General features: G+C 39.1%; 1 non-coding gene across 1 annotated transcript; it reads left to right on the top strand.

The window, feature by feature from the left end:
• Positions 1 to 2567: 2567 nt before the first annotated feature.
• On the top strand, positions 2568 to 2674 carry LOC122723156. Its single transcript, XR_006350095.1, has one exon. It is a non-coding gene; the product is annotated as a small nucleolar RNA R71 (small nucleolar RNA).
• Positions 2675 to 20794: the final 18120 nt, after the last annotated feature.

The raw sequence follows: 20794 nt of genomic DNA, 5'->3' as shown, positions 1-20794 counted from the left end.
TCTGTCCAAAGCTTAAAAATATCAATTACATCATAAGAATTCTCAAATAATAATTCTACTACAAGTCTAATTTGAGGGTTAATTTTCATAAAATTTAGCTTATTGCCATTAATGTCAATGAAAATCTTTCTAAAGTGGCTAAAATTTCTTGTTTTTGCAAAATGGGAAGTCTACCAACAAGATATTTAGGATTCTCTATAAGAGCTAGTGGTAGAAGATGTAGTACTTGAGATCCTATCATTTTAAAAGTTAAAAGTAGTCACTTTTTTTGGAAAGGAAAAGTTTTATCCTTTCTTAGATGACTAGCACTCATTAAATCTTGCATTATCTCTATGCCTCTTTATTATTTATCTATGAAAGATTTACTATTTAGTCCCTAAATTTTACCATTATTAACAAGTCAGTATCTTAATTTTGAGAAACATATTAAAACGTTCTTACATAATCAAACAGTTAACAAGTCAGTTCTTCCATCCATCATAACCCTCTTTTCCATTAAAAACTTATGAAAAAGGAGAGAGAATATTTATAAAATCCAATTTTACCCTCTTTAATCCCTATTTAAACATTCATTTTCCATAAAACCTAAACTTTTTCATCTGCGTTCATAATACTCGATGATTAGGCACTGAAAGGAGCAACTCTTCTATCTTCGTGAGAATGTCTGGTATGAGCGGATCAATGGGAAGTTGGGATGATGGTTACATGAATGTGAATTGCTTCTGCGGGAAAAGAGCAGGTGTTCGCATATCTGAATCTGTTAGTAATCCAAACAAGTTGTATTACTATTGTTGAGATAATAAATGTGGGTCATTTCTTGAGTGGTGCATTCCAACAAATGTTAACTCTCCAACATCAAATAGTAAAGGAAAGGGTTAGAGGTATTTAAGGCCAGCTTATCAAGGATGATTGTAGAGACTAAAGAAGAGTTTATAAAGATGAATGAAAAGGCCAAAAAATTATATGTAAAACTGCAGAAGATTGAAGTTATTTTAAACCAGATGAAGAATTGTGTGATAATCATATTGTTACTGTTGATAGTGTTTGTTGTAAAAGCACTATAAAAAGCTGCAAAAGATTGAAGTTATTTTGAACCAGATGGATACTTGTTTAACATAGAATGTATTATGTGTTCTCTGTTCTTTATGTGCGAATGTATTTTGTTTTCTCTGTTTTATTTCTTTTGGACATTATTTTTTGCTGTTTATCTAAGTTAGGTGAATGGAACTTTAGCATATTAATTTCTTATAAGTAAATGGTTAAAATAGAGGACTAAACGCTTTTAATGATTCAAAATTGGATGACTGAATAGTTTTGAAAATGAATATATAAGGATTGACTATTTAAAAACTTTAAAACTTAAGGGACTGAGTAATTTTGAATTTTTTAAATAAATGAACTAAAAAGTTATAAAATTAAAAATAACAGAAGAGTGATAATATTACATTTATCCAACTGTAACTTAATATCAAGTACAAACAAATCTTATAAACGCACAATGAGTAAAATTGGAGTTGAGCAAATGAAATTAAAACCATAACTTCATTAATATGTAATAATTATTTAAATAAGTATTACAAAATCAGACTTGAATATTACAATGACATGCATCTACTACTGCCATTTTAATGGTCAAATAAGTCCAATATCAGTAGTACTGTACCAATATCTATGATAAACTCCCCCTAAACCTTTTCAGAAAGGGAGGTGGAATCTTGAAACTTACTTGTTGATTTGTATTCTGCTGGTGCACTGGTGTTGTTTTCATAGTCTGTTTGGACAAACATCGTTCTGGCTGTTTTTCTTCAGCAACTTGTCTTTGCACTTGTATACTTCCATCATCAGCCTTGACATCTGGAAACTCTTTCCCACTTCTTAACATGATAGCACTGATCTTTTGTCTGGGATTAGCTTCGGTTTGAGAAGGTAACTTACCTTGGGATTCAAGCTTACTCACGGAGGTGGCTATTTCACCCATTTGCTGTTGGAGGCTTTGCACAAAATTTGCCAATGTCTTCATCATCTCCTCAAGGTACATATTGGAACTTGGAGGTGTTGCATGGGCAGGATTCCTTTGATAGTTTTGGTAGTTGTTGGCCCTAGCATAGCTGGAGTTTGGATGCTCTCTCCATCTTGGATTATATGTGTTGGAGTATGGATCATGTCTTGGTTGGCCATTGAATCCTCCAATTGCATTCACTTGTTGGCCATCCTCTTGAAGTGTAGGACATTGATCAGTTGAGTGTCCTACATGTGCACATATCCCACATGGCCTAAATTGTTGAAGTTGTTGAGCTCGTTGAGCTTGACCTATGACAAGACTTTTCACAGCAGAGGTTAGTTCAGAAATTTGGGAAGTGAGAACAAATGTACTTACCTCATTGACTCCTTTTTGCAGTTGCTTTTCCTCTCTATATTGTCTAGATGAGGCTGCAAGTTTTGAAATCAGATCTCTAATTGCTTGAGGTGTTCTATCTTCAATTGAACTTCCACATGCTACATCAATGAATTTCCTTTCGGATGGTAGCAAACCTCCATAGAAGAATTTTATGAGTGATTTATCTGAAATGTCATGTTGAGGACAGCTTGTGCACAATCTCTTAAATCTTTCCCAGTACTCATGTAAGTCTTCAGTTTCTTTTTGTCTAATGCCACTAATCTCTCTTCTTATGCTTATGACTTTAGAAGTTGGGAAATATTTGTTCAAGAAAACTCTAACCATACCATCCCAAGAGGTGATTGATCCAGGTGGTAGGTAGAATAATCATTCTTTGGCATAATCATCAAGTGAGAATGGGAATGCTCTCAGTTTTACATGCTCTTTAGATATGCGTTGCGACCTCATGGATGAACATACAATGTGAAATTCTTTCAAGTGCTTGTGTGGATTTTCATTCTCTAAACCTCTAAATTTAGGTAGTAGATGTATCAAACCTGTTTTGAGCTCAAAAGAGACTATCAGAGGCGGATAGGTGATGCAGAGAGGTGCTTGATTACCTATAGGGGCTGCCAACTCTCTAAGTGTACTTTCTCTTGGTCTTGGCACCCTCATTGCTGGATTTTCTGGTTCAAAATCATCATGGACAGCAGGTCCAACATGGGCAGCAAGTTGCACAGGAAATTCAGCCATCTCCACGGCTGTTTAGGCAAATACAGCAAGGTGCGCAAGGGCTGGTCCTGCAGTAGGCTGTAATACCCGGCTAGACCCCGGTATCGGAATTCCTACGTTCCGGCGGATTTTCCGTTGGAAGTCGGGATTCGAGGATGTCGGAGCTTGCCCTAAGGGTATAAGAAAGGTTTTTAAGATGTTTTTAAAGTGTTTTTTATCATGTTTGCATGTTTTTGAGTTAAGCAAATTGAGTTTTGAAATGAAAAGGCCAAGGGGACAAAAGCCAGGTTCGGCCGCCGAAGGTGAAGTTCGGCCGCCGAAAGTTGCATGGTTTCGCATGCACGTTAGGCCGCCGAAGGAAGAGTCGGTTGGCCACTACAAAAGCCCCTTTGCCCGAGACTTGAGTGTTAAACACTCTGTTTTTGGGTCAAAGGTAGGTTCAAGCTCTCCTTGGTGTGTTTCTCATGTTTTCCTCAAATCTTGCATGTTTTAACATGTTTTTAGCTTTGTTTTAGAGATTTGAGCAAAAGGAAGCAAAGTTGAGCAACTTGGAGACTTTGAGTAGTTTTCCACCACATCTCCAAGTTTGGACCAGCAATCCTCTCGTTTTTCAAGAGGTAAGCATGGATCCTCACCTCCCCTTATGTTTACAGTAAGTTTTAAGAGTTTTTAGAGAGTTTTATGGGTTAGTTGTTGGTGGAGCTTTGAGTTGAGCATATGTTGAGCATATGCTATTTGATGTTGTTTTAGGGGTTTGAGTTAGTTTATAGACCCCTATATGCATGAGATATGTTATGTGCTAGTTGAGAAGTGTTGGTATGCATGTTATGGGTGTTTTATAGGTTTTTGGAGGCTGGAACCCTGAGTTGGGTCGGGATTCTGCCTTTCTGGAGAATCCAGGTTCGGCCGCCGAAGCAAGGTTCGGCCGCCGAACCCCTTGTGGAGGCAGTTTCGGCTGCCAAACCTTGCCCCCGAAAGCTAGGCTTTTGGGTGAGAAAGAGACTTTCGGCCGCCGAAAGAGGGAGTTCGGCCGCCGAAAGTGCATGAGTTTCGTCTCTGGACGAGACTTTCGGCCGCCGAAGGTGCCGCCGAACATGCATGAGTTTCGTCTCTGGAGGGAGGTTTCGGCCGCCGAATCAGCCGCCGAAAGTGCCCAGTCCAGCCTTCTTTTGCCCATTTTTCCATGCATGCCTATGATGTTTTAGAGGGGTTTTGGGAAGATAGTAAGAGTTATGTTTAAGTAAGTTTGGTCCTCATTTGAGTCCACCTGTGTAGGTGCGGACCCGAGAGACCAAGGAGGCCCACAGAGTTAGAGTTACAGAGACTGCCCAACAGTTGACAGAGGTGAGTGGAACAGAACTTTATTTTAAAAGTTAAGAACTGTTTTAGCATGATTCATGCATCATTAATGCCATGTTTATGTAGGATGCTTTGCATTAGTATGCACTACGTTGATGCATTGCATTATTACTTGTATATGTGGATTGGACCGAGGCGATCTCAATAGCCCATAAGTCTGTCATTATTGTATGTCCTGTGTGAGCTCCTTTGGGGCCGGGCATTTACCTTGGATGAGTCCTGTGAGAGCCCTTATAGGGTCGGGCACCATGAGTAGTTAGTGAAAGACCTGTGTGAGCTCCTTTGGGGGCCGGGCACTGACAGAGGGAGTTTTGGGATCATGTCCAATCTGAGATGTGAAATGTTTGTGCAGTGATGCATTTCATTATAGCATATTTTAACTGTTTTTATGGTTTCCGCTCACTGGGCTTTAGTAGCTCATCCCTCTCCCTAACCCCATTTTTCAGGGCCTCAGAGAAGAGAAAGAGAAAGAGAAAGCAAGGGTAAAGGCATATGTAATAGTATAGAATAGTGGACATGATAATGATGTACAGTACAGTGTTTATGTAATGTATAGACAGGATGTAATAACCAGTTATGTATTGAGTTATAGAATTGTGCTTGGCCCTAGTGTATGTTTATCCCTTTGTACATGATCCTTTTATGATTGAGATAATGTATGATGAGCTAGGCTTGGTGCATGGTAGTATTTCTATCTCTGTAGTTACTGTATGGTACCATAGCAGGTATCACTCTTCGAGTGCATACAGACAGAGCATGCATAGCCCAGGCTTAGTTGATGAGAAAAGTTTCAAGAAAAGAAAAGATAGTCAAGCAAAGAAAGAAAAAAGAAAACAATAATAGAGAAGAGTAAGTAACAGTTTTAAGTTTAAGTGTGATCATGTATGGGATTTATCAGGTACACAGAGTTTACAGGTGGCTTACTACGGGTCCCGGCGGCCTTAAGCCGATCTGGATCCTAGTGCCGGTGATGGTCCGGTAAGCGGGCTGTTACAGATTGGTATCAGAGCATAGGGCCTCGAGAGTACGGTGTGCTGAGCTAAGATGCTCAGGGATTAGAGATATCTCACATCGGAAAGAGGTTGTGTTAGAGGGCAAGCACAATAGGAAGATCATGTCCACTAGGATAGGATGTTGAGTCCTGTCTTGATGTGTAATGCCATGATGTTATGCATGTGCATTTAAATGCTATGATATGCTATGCTATGAGTTGAGGGTTCATGTTGTTACATGGATCATATGATGCTAAAGTTTATGTTATGTGTTCAGAAGCTAAGATGAGAGGAACCCGTCGATCAGCTAGATTGACTGGAGCTCCGCCCGAGAATGAGGGTATGGAAGGGCGTCCCCCTGCTTTGCCAAGAGCTATGTCCCAAAGGGCAGGCAGAGAAAGATCATCAAGGGACCCTAGAAGGTCTTTTGATGAAGGCAGGAGGGAGACAGAACAGAGAAGAAGATCGAGTGATACAAGGGAAGAGATGGATGTGGATCCAAGAAGGGATGGAGGGTTAGGTGTTGGCACTACAGAGGAGGATGTGGGATCATCACAGGGAGGCGGTCAGGCCTCGGGGTATGGTTATCCACCCCACTATCAGCCCTACCCACAGGGCCCGGGATATTCGATGGGAGGTACATCGGATCATCCTAGTTTTCACCCATATCCCACATATATGCCTTATCCACCGTATTACCCCCCATATCCACCATATCCCATGTATCCACCCTCACCTTTTTACCCCAGTCCAGCATACTCTACACCAGAAAGTTCTGCACCTCCTCCACCACCACCACCAGTGGTACAACCAGAAGCCCCAGTTATCCAAACACCTCAACCTGGCCCATCTGTGAGGAGCAAGGTAAAGATGACTGATTACCTAAAGTTAGATGCTCCTAAGTATCAATCCGGAGATGATCCGTTTGAGTACATTAAAGCAGTCAAGATGATAGCAGATGAGCTAGGGGCAGATGATACCAGAGCCATTCAGATGGCAGGGTTCACTTTAAAATGTAAGAAGGCGAAGGAATGGTTTGGCGTCTATGTGGACCCTAGGTTGGATAACATGTCTTGGGAGGAGTTTGCTAATGAGTTTGCCGGATGGGCATTCCCAGATAGTTCGAAAGAGCTAAAAATGATAGAGTTTGAGCAGCTCAAGCAGACTGAGGATATGAGTATTGATGAGTTTACTGACAGGTTTCTGGAGTTGCTGCGGTATGCAGGACAGGCCTATGATACGGAACAGAAAAAGGCTAGGAGGTATGCTATGAAACTGCATTCCAGGTATTCCTCCTTGATCCATGCAGCCGAGAGGGAGAGTTTCCACACCGTGGTGGATTTAGCACGGAGGATGGAGGCTAGTGCCATTATACAGGGGACAGTGAAACAGCAGCCGGCACAGTCTTCAGGTTCTAAGACCCCAGGTAGGGGTAAGTCAGATCCCTCTTCACAGGGTGCAGCAACTTCCAGTGGTAAGAAGTGGAGTGGTTCCACGCAGAAGTCGAGGAAGAATAAGTTCTGGAACAAGATTAAAGCAGGTCTGGGATTGGGCAGTGGCATGAGTTCAGGTTCAGAGGTTCCAGTGTGTAGTAGGTGCGGTAAAGCGCACAGAGGAGTTTGTCGCTTTGGGATTACAGGATGTTACAGGTGCGGCCAGGAGGGACACATGGCTCGTGAGTGCCCTCAGGCAGCTTTCACGGCACCATCCCAGCAGACAGCTCCAGCTAGCATGCCACAGCCACCAGTTTCAGTTATGACGCAGGGCAGAGGCAGAGGGAGAGGGTCAGCCTCTTCATCTGCAGGTCCCAGAGGTGGAGGTCCGTCAGCTCCGGCGCGGATTTTCACGATGACACAGCAGGAGGCAAACACTTCTAACACCGTGGTGTCAGGTAACCTTCTCATTGGGTGTTCTGAGGTGTATGCTTTGTTAGACCCTGGTGCTTCGCATTCCTTTGTTGCTCCCAGAGCCATAGAGAGAGTGGGTTTGATGACGTCTGGGTTAGAGTGTCCCCTATGGGTCAGTGGCCCTAAGTGTGATCCATCGTTGGCAGAGACAGTCTGTCGACATAGTCCAGTGTTTATAGATGGTAGATGCCTTCCAGCTGACCTTGTGGTTCTAGAATTGACAGATTTTGACGTCATTCTAGGGATGGATTGGCTATCTGCATATGGTGCTACCTTGGACTGTAGAGACAAGGTAGTTAAGTTCAGGGATGAGGATGGATCTGAGTTTGTCTTCAGAGGAGACAGGAGGGGCACGCCTAGAGGTCTGATATCAGCCCTACAGGCTCGTAGGTTGCTCAGGAGGGGATGTCAGGGGTATCTAGCTCATGTGAGAGAGCTAGACAGTCAGGTTAGGGACCCCAGTTCAGTGCCCGTAGTCAGAGAGTTCCCAGATGTGTTTCCAGATGAGCTTCCAGGACTACCACCTGATAGGGAAATAGAGTTCGAGATTGAGTTAGTGCCTGGTACCAGACCGATCTCTATTCCTCCCTACAGGATGGCACCAGCAGAGCTTAAGGAGTTGAAAGAGCAGCTACAGGAGTTGGTAGATAAGGGTTTCATCCGTCCAAGTACCTCACCCTGGGGTGCTCCAGTGTTGTTTGTCAAGAAGAAGGATGGATCCCTTAGACTTTGTATCGACTACAGGCAGTTGAACAAAGTCACTACCAAGAATAAGTATCCTCTACCCAGGATCGATGATCTATTCGACCAGCTAGCAGGAGCAGGTTGTTTTTCTAAGATAGATCTGAGATCGGGCTATCATCAGCTGAGAATCAGGGAAGAGGATGTACCTAAGACAGCGTTCAGGACCAGATATGGGCATTATGAGTTCTTAGTGATGCCGTTCGGGCTAACTAACGCCCCCGCAGCATTTATGGATCTCATGAACAGAGTTTTCAGAGGGTACCTGGATCACTTTGTTATTGTCTTCATAGATGATATCTTGGTGTATTCCAGGAATGCAGAGGAGCATGCCCATCATCTGAGGATAGTCCTACAGACCTTGAGAGAGCATGGTTTATATGCCAAGTTCTCCAAGTGTGAGTTCTGGCTAAGGAGCATTTCATTCTTGGGGCATGTAGTGTCAGATCAAGGTATAGCAGTGGACCCCAAGAAGATAGAAGCTGTAGCCAATTGGCCTAGACCCACCACAGTGACAGAGGTCAAGAGTTTCTTGGGTTTGGCAGGCTACTACAGGAGGTTCGTTCAGGACTTCTCCAAGATAGCGGCTCCTATGACCAGATTAACCAGAAAGAACCAGAGATTCACATGGTCTGACCAGTGTGAAGAGAGTTTCGAAGAGCTAAAGAGAAGATTAACTTCAGCACCGGTGTTAGCTCTGCCTACTAGTGATGAGGACTTCACAGTGTTCTGTGATGCATCCCGAGTGGGATTAGGTTGTGTGTTAATGCAGAATGACAGAGTAATAGCTTATGCTTCTAGACAGTTGAAGAAGCACGAGCTGAACTATCCGACACACGATCTTGAGATGGCAGCTGTTATCTTTGCACTCAAGATGTGGAGGCATTACCTCTATGGGGTGAAATGTGAGATCTTTACAGATCATAAGAGCCTACAGCACATCCTGAGTCAGAGAGAGTTAAATTTGCGGCAGAGACGGTGGGTGGAATTGCTTAGTGATTATGATTGCAGAATCCAGTATCATCCGGGAAAGGCAAATGTTGTAGCCGATGCCTTAAGCCGGAAATCACTAGGCAGTTTATCTCACATTACAGCAGAGAGGAGGCCGGTGGTGAAGGACTTCTACAGGTTAGTTGAGGAAGGGCTACAGCTAGAGGTAACTGGTACAGGTGCTTTGATTGCACAGATGAGAGTTACACCCGTGTTTCTGGAGCAGGTGGCTCAGAAACAACATGAGGATCCAGAGTTGGTCAAGATTGCCAGGACTGTTCAGTCAGGCAAGAGCGAAGAGTTCAGATTCGACGACCAAGGGATTCTCCGCTACGGGCATAGACTATGTGTACCAGACGATATTAGTTTGAAAGGAGACATTATGAGAGAAGCTCATAATGCGAGATATAGCATTCACCCTGGAGCCACCAAGATGTATCATGATCTGAAGAAAGTTTATTGGTGGCCAGCAATGAAGAGAGAAGTGGCACAGTTTGTGTCAGCCTGCGAGATATGTCAAAGGGTGAAGCTAGAGCACCAGAAGCCGGCTGGAATGCTTAACCCACTGCCGATTCCAGAATGGAAATGGGAGAACATAGCCATGGATTTTGTAGTGGGCTTACCGGCGACGTCCAACAGACTAGACTCCATATGGGTGATTGTGGATAGACTGACGAAATCTGCTCACTTCATTCCTGTCAGGAGTGGCTACTCTGTGGACAAGCTAGCGCAGGTGTATCTTGAGGAAGTTGTGAGGTTGCATGGGGCTCCTGTTTCTATAGTGTCTGACAGAGGACCCCAGTTTACCTCCAGGTTTTGGCGAAGTCTGCAAGAGGCTATGGGCACAAGATTAGACTTCAGCACTGCTTTCCATCCACAGACTGACGGACAGTCAGAGAGGACCATCCAGACCATAGAAGATATGCTTCGAATGTGTGTGCTAGATTTTGGCGGATCTTGGAGGCAGCATCTACCCTTAGTGGAGTTTGCCTACAACAATAGTCATCATGCTAGCATAGGGATGGCCCCATATGAAGCTCTGTATGGGAGGAAGTGCAGGTCACCAGTTTGTTGGGAAGAGGTTGGAGAAAGGTCCCTAGCAGGGCCTGAGTTAGTAGAGATCACGAACAGGGTGGTGCCCATTATCAGAGAGAGGCTCAAGACTGCTATTAGTCGGCAGAAGAGCTATGCAGACGTTCGCAGAAAGCACATAGAGTTTGAGGAGGGGGATCTGGTCTTGTTGAAGGTGTCTCCAATAAAAGGGGTGGTTCGTTTTGGGAGGAAAGGTAAGTTGGCTCCGCGGTACATTGGACCTTTTGAGATTGTGCAGAAGGTCGGAAATGTGTCGTATAAGCTTGATTTGCCTATGTCTATGGAAAGAATCCATCCAGTCTTCCATGTTTCGATGCTAAGGAAGTTTGTGTCAGATCCGAGTAAGGTTCTTAGCGAACCAGATGTGGAGATCCTAGGTGATCTCACGTATGTAGAACAACCCGTGCGGATCATTGACACCCAGATCAGAAAGCTAAGGAACAAGGAGATCCCGATGGTGAAAGTCCTCTGGAACCACCATAATATCGAAGAGTGCACCTAGGAGACAAGGGAGTCTATGCTCCGACAGTACCCCCATCTCTTTTGAGGTTAGTTTTAGTTTCTTTTGTTCTTTATGTGCCTTATGTTATGTTTGGAGTATGTTTGAGTTAGAAAGGAACATTCGGGGACGAATGTTCTTAAGGGGGGGAGAATGTAATACCCGGCTAGACCCCGGTATCGGAATTCCTACGTTCCGGCGGATTTTCCGTTGGAAGTCGGGATTCGAGGATGTCGGAGCTTGCCCTAAGGGTATAAGAAAGGTTTTTAAGATGTTTTTAAAGTGTTTTTTATCATGTTTGCATGTTTTTGAGTTAAGCAAATTGAGTTTTGAAATGAAAAGGCCAAGGGGACAAAAGCCAGGTTCGGCCGCCGAAGGTGAAGTTCGGCCGCCGAAAGTTGCATGGTTTCGCATGCACGTTAGGCCGCCGAAGGAAGAGTCGGTTGGCCACTACAAAAGCCCCTTTGCCCGAGACTTGAGTGTTAAACACTCTGTTTTTGGGTCAAAGGTAGGTTCAAGCTCTCCTTGGTGTGTTTCTCATGTTTTCCTCAAATCTTGCATGTTTTAACATGTTTTTAGCTTTGTTTTAGAGATTTGAGCAAAAGGAAGCAAAGTTGAGCAACTTGGAGACTTTGAGTAGTTTTCCACCACATCTCCAAGTTTGGACCAGCAATCCTCTCGTTTTTCAAGAGGTAAGCATGGATCCTCACCTCCCCTTATGTTTACAGTAAGTTTTAAGAGTTTTTAGAGAGTTTTATGGGTTAGTTGTTGGTGGAGCTTTGAGTTGAGCATATGTTGAGCATATGCTATTTGATGTTGTTTTAGGGGTTTGAGTTAGTTTATAGACCCCTATATGCATGAGATATGTTATGTGCTAGTTGAGAAGTGTTGGTATGCATGTTATGGGTGTTTTATAGGTTTTTGGAGGCTGGAACCCTGAGTTGGGTCGGGATTCTGCCTTTCTGGAGAATCCAGGTTCGGCCGCCGAAGCAAGGTTCGGCCGCCGAACCCCTTGTGGAGGCAGTTTCGGCTGCCAAACCTTGCCCCCGAAAGCTAGGCTTTTGGGTGAGAAAGAGACTTTCGGCCGCCGAAAGAGGGAGTTCGGCCGCCGAAAGTGCATGAGTTTCGTCTCTGGACGAGACTTTCGGCCGCCGAAGGTGCCGCCGAACATGCATGAGTTTCGTCTCTGGAGGGAGGTTTCGGCCGCCGAATCAGCCGCCGAAAGTGCCCAGTCCAGCCTTCTTTTGCCCATTTTTCCATGCATGCCTATGATGTTTTAGAGGGGTTTTGGGAAGATAGTAAGAGTTATGTTTAAGTAAGTTTGGTCCTCATTTGAGTCCACCTGTGTAGGTGCGGACCCGAGAGACCAAGGAGGCCCACAGAGTTAGAGTTACAGAGACTGCCCAACAGTTGACAGAGGTGAGTGGAACAGAACTTTATTTTAAAAGTTAAGAACTGTTTTAGCATGATTCATGCATCATTAATGCCATGTTTATGTAGGATGCTTTGCATTAGTATGCACTACGTTGATGCATTGCATTATTACTTGTATATGTGGATTGGACCGAGGCGATCTCAATAGCCCATAAGTCTGTCATTATTGTATGTCCTGTGTGAGCTCCTTTGGGGCCGGGCATTTACCTTGGATGAGTCCTGTGAGAGCCCTTATAGGGTCGGGCACCATGAGTAGTTAGTGAAAGACCTGTGTGAGCTCCTTTGGGGGCCGGGCACTGACAGAGGGAGTTTTGGGATCATGTCCAATCTGAGATGTGAAATGTTTGTGCAGTGATGCATTTCATTATAGCATATTTTAACTGTTTTTATGGTTTCCGCTCACTGGGCTTTAGTAGCTCATCCCTCTCCCTAACCCCATTTTTCAGGGCCTCAGAGAAGAGAAAGAGAAAGAGAAAGCAAGGGTAAAGGCATATGTAATAGTATAGAATAGTGGACATGATAATGATGTACAGTACAGTGTTTATGTAATGTATAGACAGGATGTAATAACCAGTTATGTATTGAGTTATAGAATTGTGCTTGGCCCTAGTGTATGTTTATCCCTTTGTACATGATCCTTTTATGATTGAGATAATGTATGATGAGCTAGGCTTGGTGCATGGTAGTATTTCTATCTCTGTAGTTACTGTATGGTACCATAGCAGGTATCACTCTTCGAGTGCATACAGACAGAGCATGCATAGCCCAGGCTTAGTTGATGAGAAAAGTTTCAAGAAAAGAAAAGATAGTCAAGCAAAGAAAGAAAAAAGAAAACAATAATAGAGAAGAGTAAGTAACAGTTTTAAGTTTAAGTGTGATCATGTATGGGATTTATCAGGTACACAGAGTTTACAGGTGGCTTACTACGGGTCCCGGCGGCCTTAAGCCGATCTGGATCCTAGTGCCGGTGATGGTCCGGTAAGCGGGCTGTTACATAGGCGTTGCTGGTTCTATTTGGACAGCAACTTCTGGTCCTGTTGAGGTAATTTCAGTGTATGTTGTCTCTTGGACATCAGCAAATTCTGGTTCTATAATTTCTGCAGATGCTGTTTTTTGGACAGCAACAAATGCAGCAGGTGTTGCAGAATTTTTCAGCAAAAGTGTGTTGTGCAGCAGTGTTTATGGCTGCCTCTTGGACAGCAACCTGGTCAAGAAAGAAAAATAAATTAGTTAAATCAACTCCTCGGCAACGGCTCCAATTTTTTACTGTGCGGTTGTTGAAACCGGTCAAAAATAACCTTTTTGGTTATCAATAATTTTACAACTGTAGATAGTGGTAAAAGGATCGAATCCACAGGAAATTGATACTTACCTATTTTCCTTATCAAGACCAAGCAAATAAAGAGACAATAAAAGTAAATTGGGGGGGGGGGTTTGAGATTGATGTATTAAACTAGAATTGAAAGCAATAAAGTAAAGCAAGTAATAAAGTAAAGAAAAATCAATAATGGGAAAAACTCTAGTTGAAGAATTGGATCCACTTCAGTTGTTGGGATTGATCATTGACACTTAGGTTTCTTGGTTTGATTCAATAAATTAGTTACGGAGATGGAAGGCGTCTCTCACCACCATATCCCTCCTTAAGCATAAATTAATTAGGGAACGCACTCTAACTAATCACTAATCAACAAGTTGCCAAGAAATGTCCTTGAGCCTTTGGCATCTAACAACTGTCAATTGCATTAAGTCTCGAGTTCAAGGTCCAAGATGTGACCATATAGTCACATCTCTTCCACTATTCAAAGAATTCATTATCTTTATTTGGCATCGGAATGGTGCCATCAATAAAACCTAACTTATGCATGACTCCTAATGCTATTCTTATAGATCTATTTCAAGATCTGAAGTTTCTACTCCCTATCAAAGAAGCCGAGACTAGAATCATACATGGATGGTTAGACGACTGTAGGCAGAATGGATCCCCGCTCACCATGTCCACTGAATGCTGCTTATTTTTTCTCGATCCAGACGCCTTAGTTTCTACCATAGGTACTGAATTTGTCAGTCACCCATTTTTTTAAGATCCAGCTAAACAGATTATGAGGAACAAAGGTCGCAGCCTTGGCCAAACCCTAACCTTACAAAACTCGCGTGCTCTTATGCCATATAGAGAAAGGGAAATGAATAATGCTTCTAATATATTAATATGAATCAGTCTTGTACAAGAGGGACTATTTATACTAAGCCTATCTCACGTGTAATGTACGGTCTAGAAGAATCCAGAAAAGAAAATAACACAAGAGTCTTTTGATACTCAAGCTAAACTAATTTAGTCCAAACAAAACCTATTTACAAAATGGTATTTAAAACAACACAAATTAGTTCATCAAATTGATAGGTCGGTCGTCAGGACTTGCATCGGTCACCAGGTTGTCTAGTCGTCAGTTGGTCATTAGGTAACATCAGGCCGGTCACTAGGCGATCATCAGGTCGGTCTCTAAGTTGTATGGTCATCAAGTCTAGACACCAGTCGGTCATTAGGTCATCTGCTCGTCAATCAGTCAGTCAGCAGGTCATCATACATATTCTTTTACTGCAAACAATAGCCAAACAGCCACATAGAAGCTATAGAAGCAAGGAGATGAATGTCTCAATAGGTGCAAAGGGAAAGAGGCCAAATCCAAAACAATATTCATCACCTACATCAATAAGCTTTACAAAACGATAGGAATGCAAATCAGCACAATCACTAATAGATATTTAAGATCAACAACAAAAGTTCACATAACTCTAAACAAAATTAGGTTCTATCCATGCAACAAAATCTGAATTTCTAGAGACTTCTTGCTTGGCAAGTTGGTCAGCTACATGATTTCGATCACGAAAAACATCATGGAAAGAAACATTACCTATCTTCATTCTCAAATTATCAATTGTGTTGAAGACCTGTTGAAGGCGCCATGGTCTATTGTTTGGAGAAGATGTAATCCACTTTATTGCATCAGAAGAATCAGATTTGATAACAATGCCAATAAATTCAGGCCTACAATATGAACCAGAAAGCTGAAGTGCCTTCATAAAACATTTTGGCATCATTTTGGTCACATGTACCATGAGTTTCCAAGACTTTATTACAAAAAGGGCAAAAAGATAAATTGTCATGGATGATATCTCTATTAAAAAGCAAACCTTTGGTTGAAACCTTTCCCAATAGTGCTAACCAAGAAAACACTTCAACTTTTGGGGAGAGCTAAAACTTTTCGCACCCTAGTTACAAATTCATAATGCATTGGTGCTCAAGCTTGGATCAAAATAGAAGATGTTGATTTTACAATATAATTTCTTTTCGAATCAAATTTCCAAATCAATCTATCACTTCTAAAAGGACATAGCTCAATATCTTTAATTACATTAAAGAGTGCATCTCTCTGGGCTGCTTTCGAATCTCTTAAAAATCTTCCCCAGCGTAAACACCAGTTCCAATGAGCACCATCCCATAAGCCCATATAATTAACAGTAGTATCTTGATCAAGAGAGACGAAGAAAAGAGGAGGAATTAGACCATGTAGTTTAGCGAAACAAACTATTAATCTCTCTTTTTTTTTAATATTTCACTCGAAATTGTTAACTAATTAGTCATTCTTAAATATAATCTGTTAGTAATATGTAAAATGACTAAAACACTCTTACTTTTAATTAGTATCTATAATTTCAAAATAAATAACTCTTTTATCTCTATAATTAACGGGAAGGATTTATAAATAGTTGTAAATAATTGTCGATCTAAAAAGATAATGGCTATTAAATATATTTTAAAAAATAGAGGGATTAAACAGTTAGTTTCATCAATCTATAGGACTAAATGATAATTTTATATTTTTTTAAATATCATTTATTTAAAATAATATTTTTTACTTAAAACTATTTTTTACACCATATATATTTCAACCCTAAATAGATTCTATTATTGACCATCTAATCTATCTATCTATATCTCTTTCTGCTCTAAAATAGATCAAGAAAAAATTGACAAATATCATATTCTAATTTATATGTGCCGAGCGCACACTTAAATTTGCATACATGTGACAAGTGGCACATATGTTTTATTTTCATTTTTAAATTATATTTTTATATTTAAAAGTATTATTAATACCTTGAAAATAAATATAATTTATTATTTTTATTATTACTTTTTGTGTATAATTTTTTATCTTTCTACCATTACTATTAGTATGTAAATTTTTAATTTTTTATAATTTTTTAAGCATAACATTAATAAATAATTTATATTTATATAAAGCTAACTAAACTCTAAAGTAAATTGATAAGAGATAAACAACTATTATCATTAAACTTACATATGAGAGATTATCAAGTAACACAATTAACCTTACATATTTATGTCATGTAGCACAAATATATTTATACTTTTTTAATATATTTTTAGTTTTATTTTTATATAAAATAATTAATAAATATGTAATAAATACAATATATTATTTTCATTATATTATTAATACATGACCTTGTAATTTCCGATTACTTTTTAATATGATAAATATAATTTATTATATTTATTATCGCTATGATCTTTGATATCCTATGGAAATTCCGCTAAATGCAACATTGGATGTTTGTGCAAGTGTTGATATACCATGTTTGCCTAAGGAACTCAATTTGTGCACATGCTTGTTTTTAGGGAGGATTCCTTATTGTGGGACGTTGGCCTCTCGAAACTGTATTGCTACATTCAGTGATCACCATTTCTACCAACTACTGATAAGCCAAGAATTGTTGCATCTCCACCTTGCGTGCTTATTTCTCTATAGTTGCTTCTGTTAGACTGAAAGTCTCATCAATTGTTGTTGTTTTCTATACATGCTTGTTATTATGGTGTCTATCGTTTTCTTGTGGTTGAAAGAGTGTTGGATTGGTTTGAATCAACTTTCATCGTCCTTCTTTGCTCTGTTTCTCAGTGCTTCTGACGATAGGGTGCTTTTGATGATGCGACGGTGTTTCGGTGGGTGTGTTGCATCGCGAGTGGATGGGATAATGGTATGGGTATTTTGAGTCTACTAAAATACAGGTTGTGAATTTTGAGCTGTTATACATGTGTTTGCCTAAGAAACTCGATTTGTGCACGTGCTTTGCTTCTGGCGAGGACTCCTCATTGTGGGGGCATCTCCAAACTATACTGTCACATCCAGTAATCCTCATTTTCGCAGGCTGTTGACGAGTCAAGAACTGTCGCATGTCCTCCTCGCATGGTTGTTTCTCCATGGCTGCTTCTGTCAGACTGAGAGTTCTCAATTTCTATTATTTTTTTGGTTAACTGTTGTAGTGCATGTCTTGTTGTGATTGGAAGAGTGTTGAATTGACTTTCGTATCATGAATCGGCTTTCGTCATGCTTTTCTGCTCTGTTTCTCGACAATTCCGACGATGAAATGGTGTTTCGGTGGGTGTGGTACATCGATATGCTGTGGGTGGATTGGATAGTGAGTATGGATAATAGCTTGTGGCTTCTGAATTTTAGGTCTACCATACTACGGGTTGTTAATTGTATGCTGAAGGTGATTTTAATTTATTTGTTGAATTTTAACCTGTTCTTTTTAGGCTATTGCATTGGTAAAACAAGGGATAGCAGGCTAATTGTTCCCTATGCCTGCCATGTAGCACCTTCGAAAATTGCCATGTGAATATCATTAAATATTAAATATTAAAAATAAATCATTAAACATAACATTAATTAAAAGGAATATGGCAAATTAAAGATTAATTTTTACCAAATGTTACTAACAGTTTTTTATCTGAAACGTGAAAGTGTGTTTATGTTTTTTTTTTTTTTAATTGAAAATTAGGGATTGAAAAAATAGAACTTGACACCTCTCAAATTTATCCAGATATATTTATCACCGGATTAAACTTGTGAGTGCTTGTGTTTATGTTTTTTAAAATGGCAAATATTTTTTATTTTAATAGTTACTATAAATATTTTTATTTAAATGTAATTATTAATATATATATATATATATATTTATATTTATTACTAAAATTAGTAGCCAAATTTAATGTATTACACTATTTAAAATAAAATTTTCAATTTTATTTAAATGACTTTAACTTCTAAATATATAAATTAATAGGCACTACCAAGTGTCATTTCTTTATTTTAATTATTCTCTTTATAGTTCAATTTTTTTATATATACTTTTATCTATTCGCATTTTCTTATAATATAAAAAAGTGAATTAAATTATAGAAATAATGATTTATGTATAAAATTGTCTTTAAGATCAATGTTATAATGTCTTTATAATTTTCATCAACATTTTTTTTATATTATTTTCTAATGATTATTTAATCTTTTAACTTCCTTTAATCATTTAAGTTATATTTAAAATTAATATATTTTTATAACTAATGCAATTAAATAATACAATGGGTTTCATTTAATTGTAATTTAAAATAAAAATTTAATTTAATTCAATAATTTTCACCTTTTCTAATCTAAATATTTTTATTAAAATTAAAATAATTAAAAAATATATATTATCCCAGTGTATAGCACTGGCATTCCGCTGGTCAATTGGAAAGATTAACCTACAATTTTTATCGGGAAATTACTAAAAAAGTACCTTAAAATAAAATATCATTAACAATTAGAGAAATTTGAGCTAATACCGTTAGAACCACACTTACATGACATTTGTATTTTAATTATTTAATATTTTTATTTAAATTAAATTAAAAGAAACTATAAAAATAGAAAAATAAAAGAGGGATCGAAAAGAGATAGATATTCTAACTTAACCTAATTCCTCTCAATTCCTTTTCTTGATCTAATTTATTGAGTCTCAATCTTAACAACTGAGAAGTGTAATCAATAATTATCAAACCCTAAATTTTAATCGATCATATATCCATTCTGATTTCTTCAATTCCTCAATTATTCACTGAAAGGTAAGTGAAATTCCATTGTCGTGAGTTGGCATATGGCGTCTCCATTGTCGTGCATTGCAAGGTAAGTGAAATTCCACTAATAGCCTTCTCCTTTTTTGTTTATTTCCTCAATCTGCCATATACATGAACAAAACTTGGTTCCTCATTTACAATCACTCATAATAAATTGTGTTTAGTTTATATGAATTCATACTAAATGCATTATTGCTTGTTGTATTTAGTTTTTTATATTGATTTTTTTTCTTGAAATGAATAGGCAAAATGTCAAAATATGTTAATTTAGTGATGAATTATGGTGGTTATTGGATTTATAAACCTCATGGTTTATGGAGGTTTAGTGTCCTATGTTAATCACAAAGATATAGACCACTTATCATAATTTGAGCTATTTGGGTATGAAATGGATTATGGGTACAATGATGGTTGCAGAATTTGGTTTAAAATAACTGCTCTTAGTGGAGATGAAGGTTATGAGGAGATTTTGAGTGATCAGAATGTAAGTAATATGATTGATTATAACAAGGGATATCCTCATATTGATGCGTACTATGTTGTTATTGGTAAACCGTTATCTGTTTATACTAGTGATGTTAGAGTTGAGGTTGTTAACGAAGTTGCAGTTAGTGATGAGGGTGTTAGTAAAGTTGTTAGTCTTGATAAAGGTGATGCTAATGAAGCTCCAATTAGTGATGACAGTCATAGTGAAGCTGTTAGTCTTGATGATAGTTCTAGTGAGCATGTTAGAGAGTACCAAACAGAGGTTGGAGGAGATATTAACATTCATGACAGTGAAAGTGAGGATAGTGATTATAAAGATGGCTCTGAATTGGAGGAGAGGAGATTTCTAATGATGATGACTCAACAAACAATAATGTTAGTGAGATCTGGGCTAATTTAGAGGGGAGTGACGATAATATTATGAATAAGGGTAATTGTGAAGTTGAAGATGAGACAGAGTATGAATCAGACCAAGAGATAGAGCATGAAAGAAGAGGAAGTGATACAACTTTTTCACACAATAAAGACATCAATGAAAATGACAAATAAGAGTTTAATGAAGCTAAAGATGATGAATTGCATAGCATGACAGGTTCTGAAAGTAAGTGTGAGCATGAAGTTCAGGACTTTAATGAAGATTGTGGTATGAAGGATCCTTTACTTAAAGTAGGCATGAAGTTCACTTCTGTCAAGGTTTTTGGAAATGTTTTAAAGGAATGGGCAATTAAAAGAGAGTATACATATGTATTCCAAAAGAATTATTCAAAGAGGATAACATCTATTTGTAAAAATAATTGTGAATTTAGAATTCATACTAGTAAGCTTAATGATAGTGATACTTTTCAAATAAAAATTTTAAGGGAGGGCATAATTGCCCAAGAGTGTTTCATAACCCTCATGTAACTTCAAGATATTTGTCTAAGTATTTGGAAGAATTTAGGGAAAATCCAAACTGGGATGTTAGGGCCATGTAGAAAAAGTTACAAAGAAAAATTAAAACTGAAATATCTCTGTCAAAATGTTACAGGGCTAAGTACAAAGTAAAAGCAAAAATAGAAAGGGATGTTAAAGAGCAATATAAAAGGATCAAAGATTATGCATTGACAATCATGAAATATAATCCTGGCAGTTGGGTGTTGATGGGCGTCGAATATATCAATTAAAACCAATTCTACTTTTATAATTCAATAAGTTGTATAGACAGGATGA

Source organism: Manihot esculenta, chromosome 2 (genome assembly GCF_001659605.2).
Source record: "Manihot esculenta cultivar AM560-2 chromosome 2, M.esculenta_v8, whole genome shotgun sequence".
NCBI classification, from domain to species: domain Eukaryota; kingdom Viridiplantae; phylum Streptophyta; class Magnoliopsida; order Malpighiales; family Euphorbiaceae; genus Manihot; species Manihot esculenta.
Note: the sequence above shows the minus strand (reverse complement) of the source record. Positions and strands in the feature narration are given on the sequence as shown.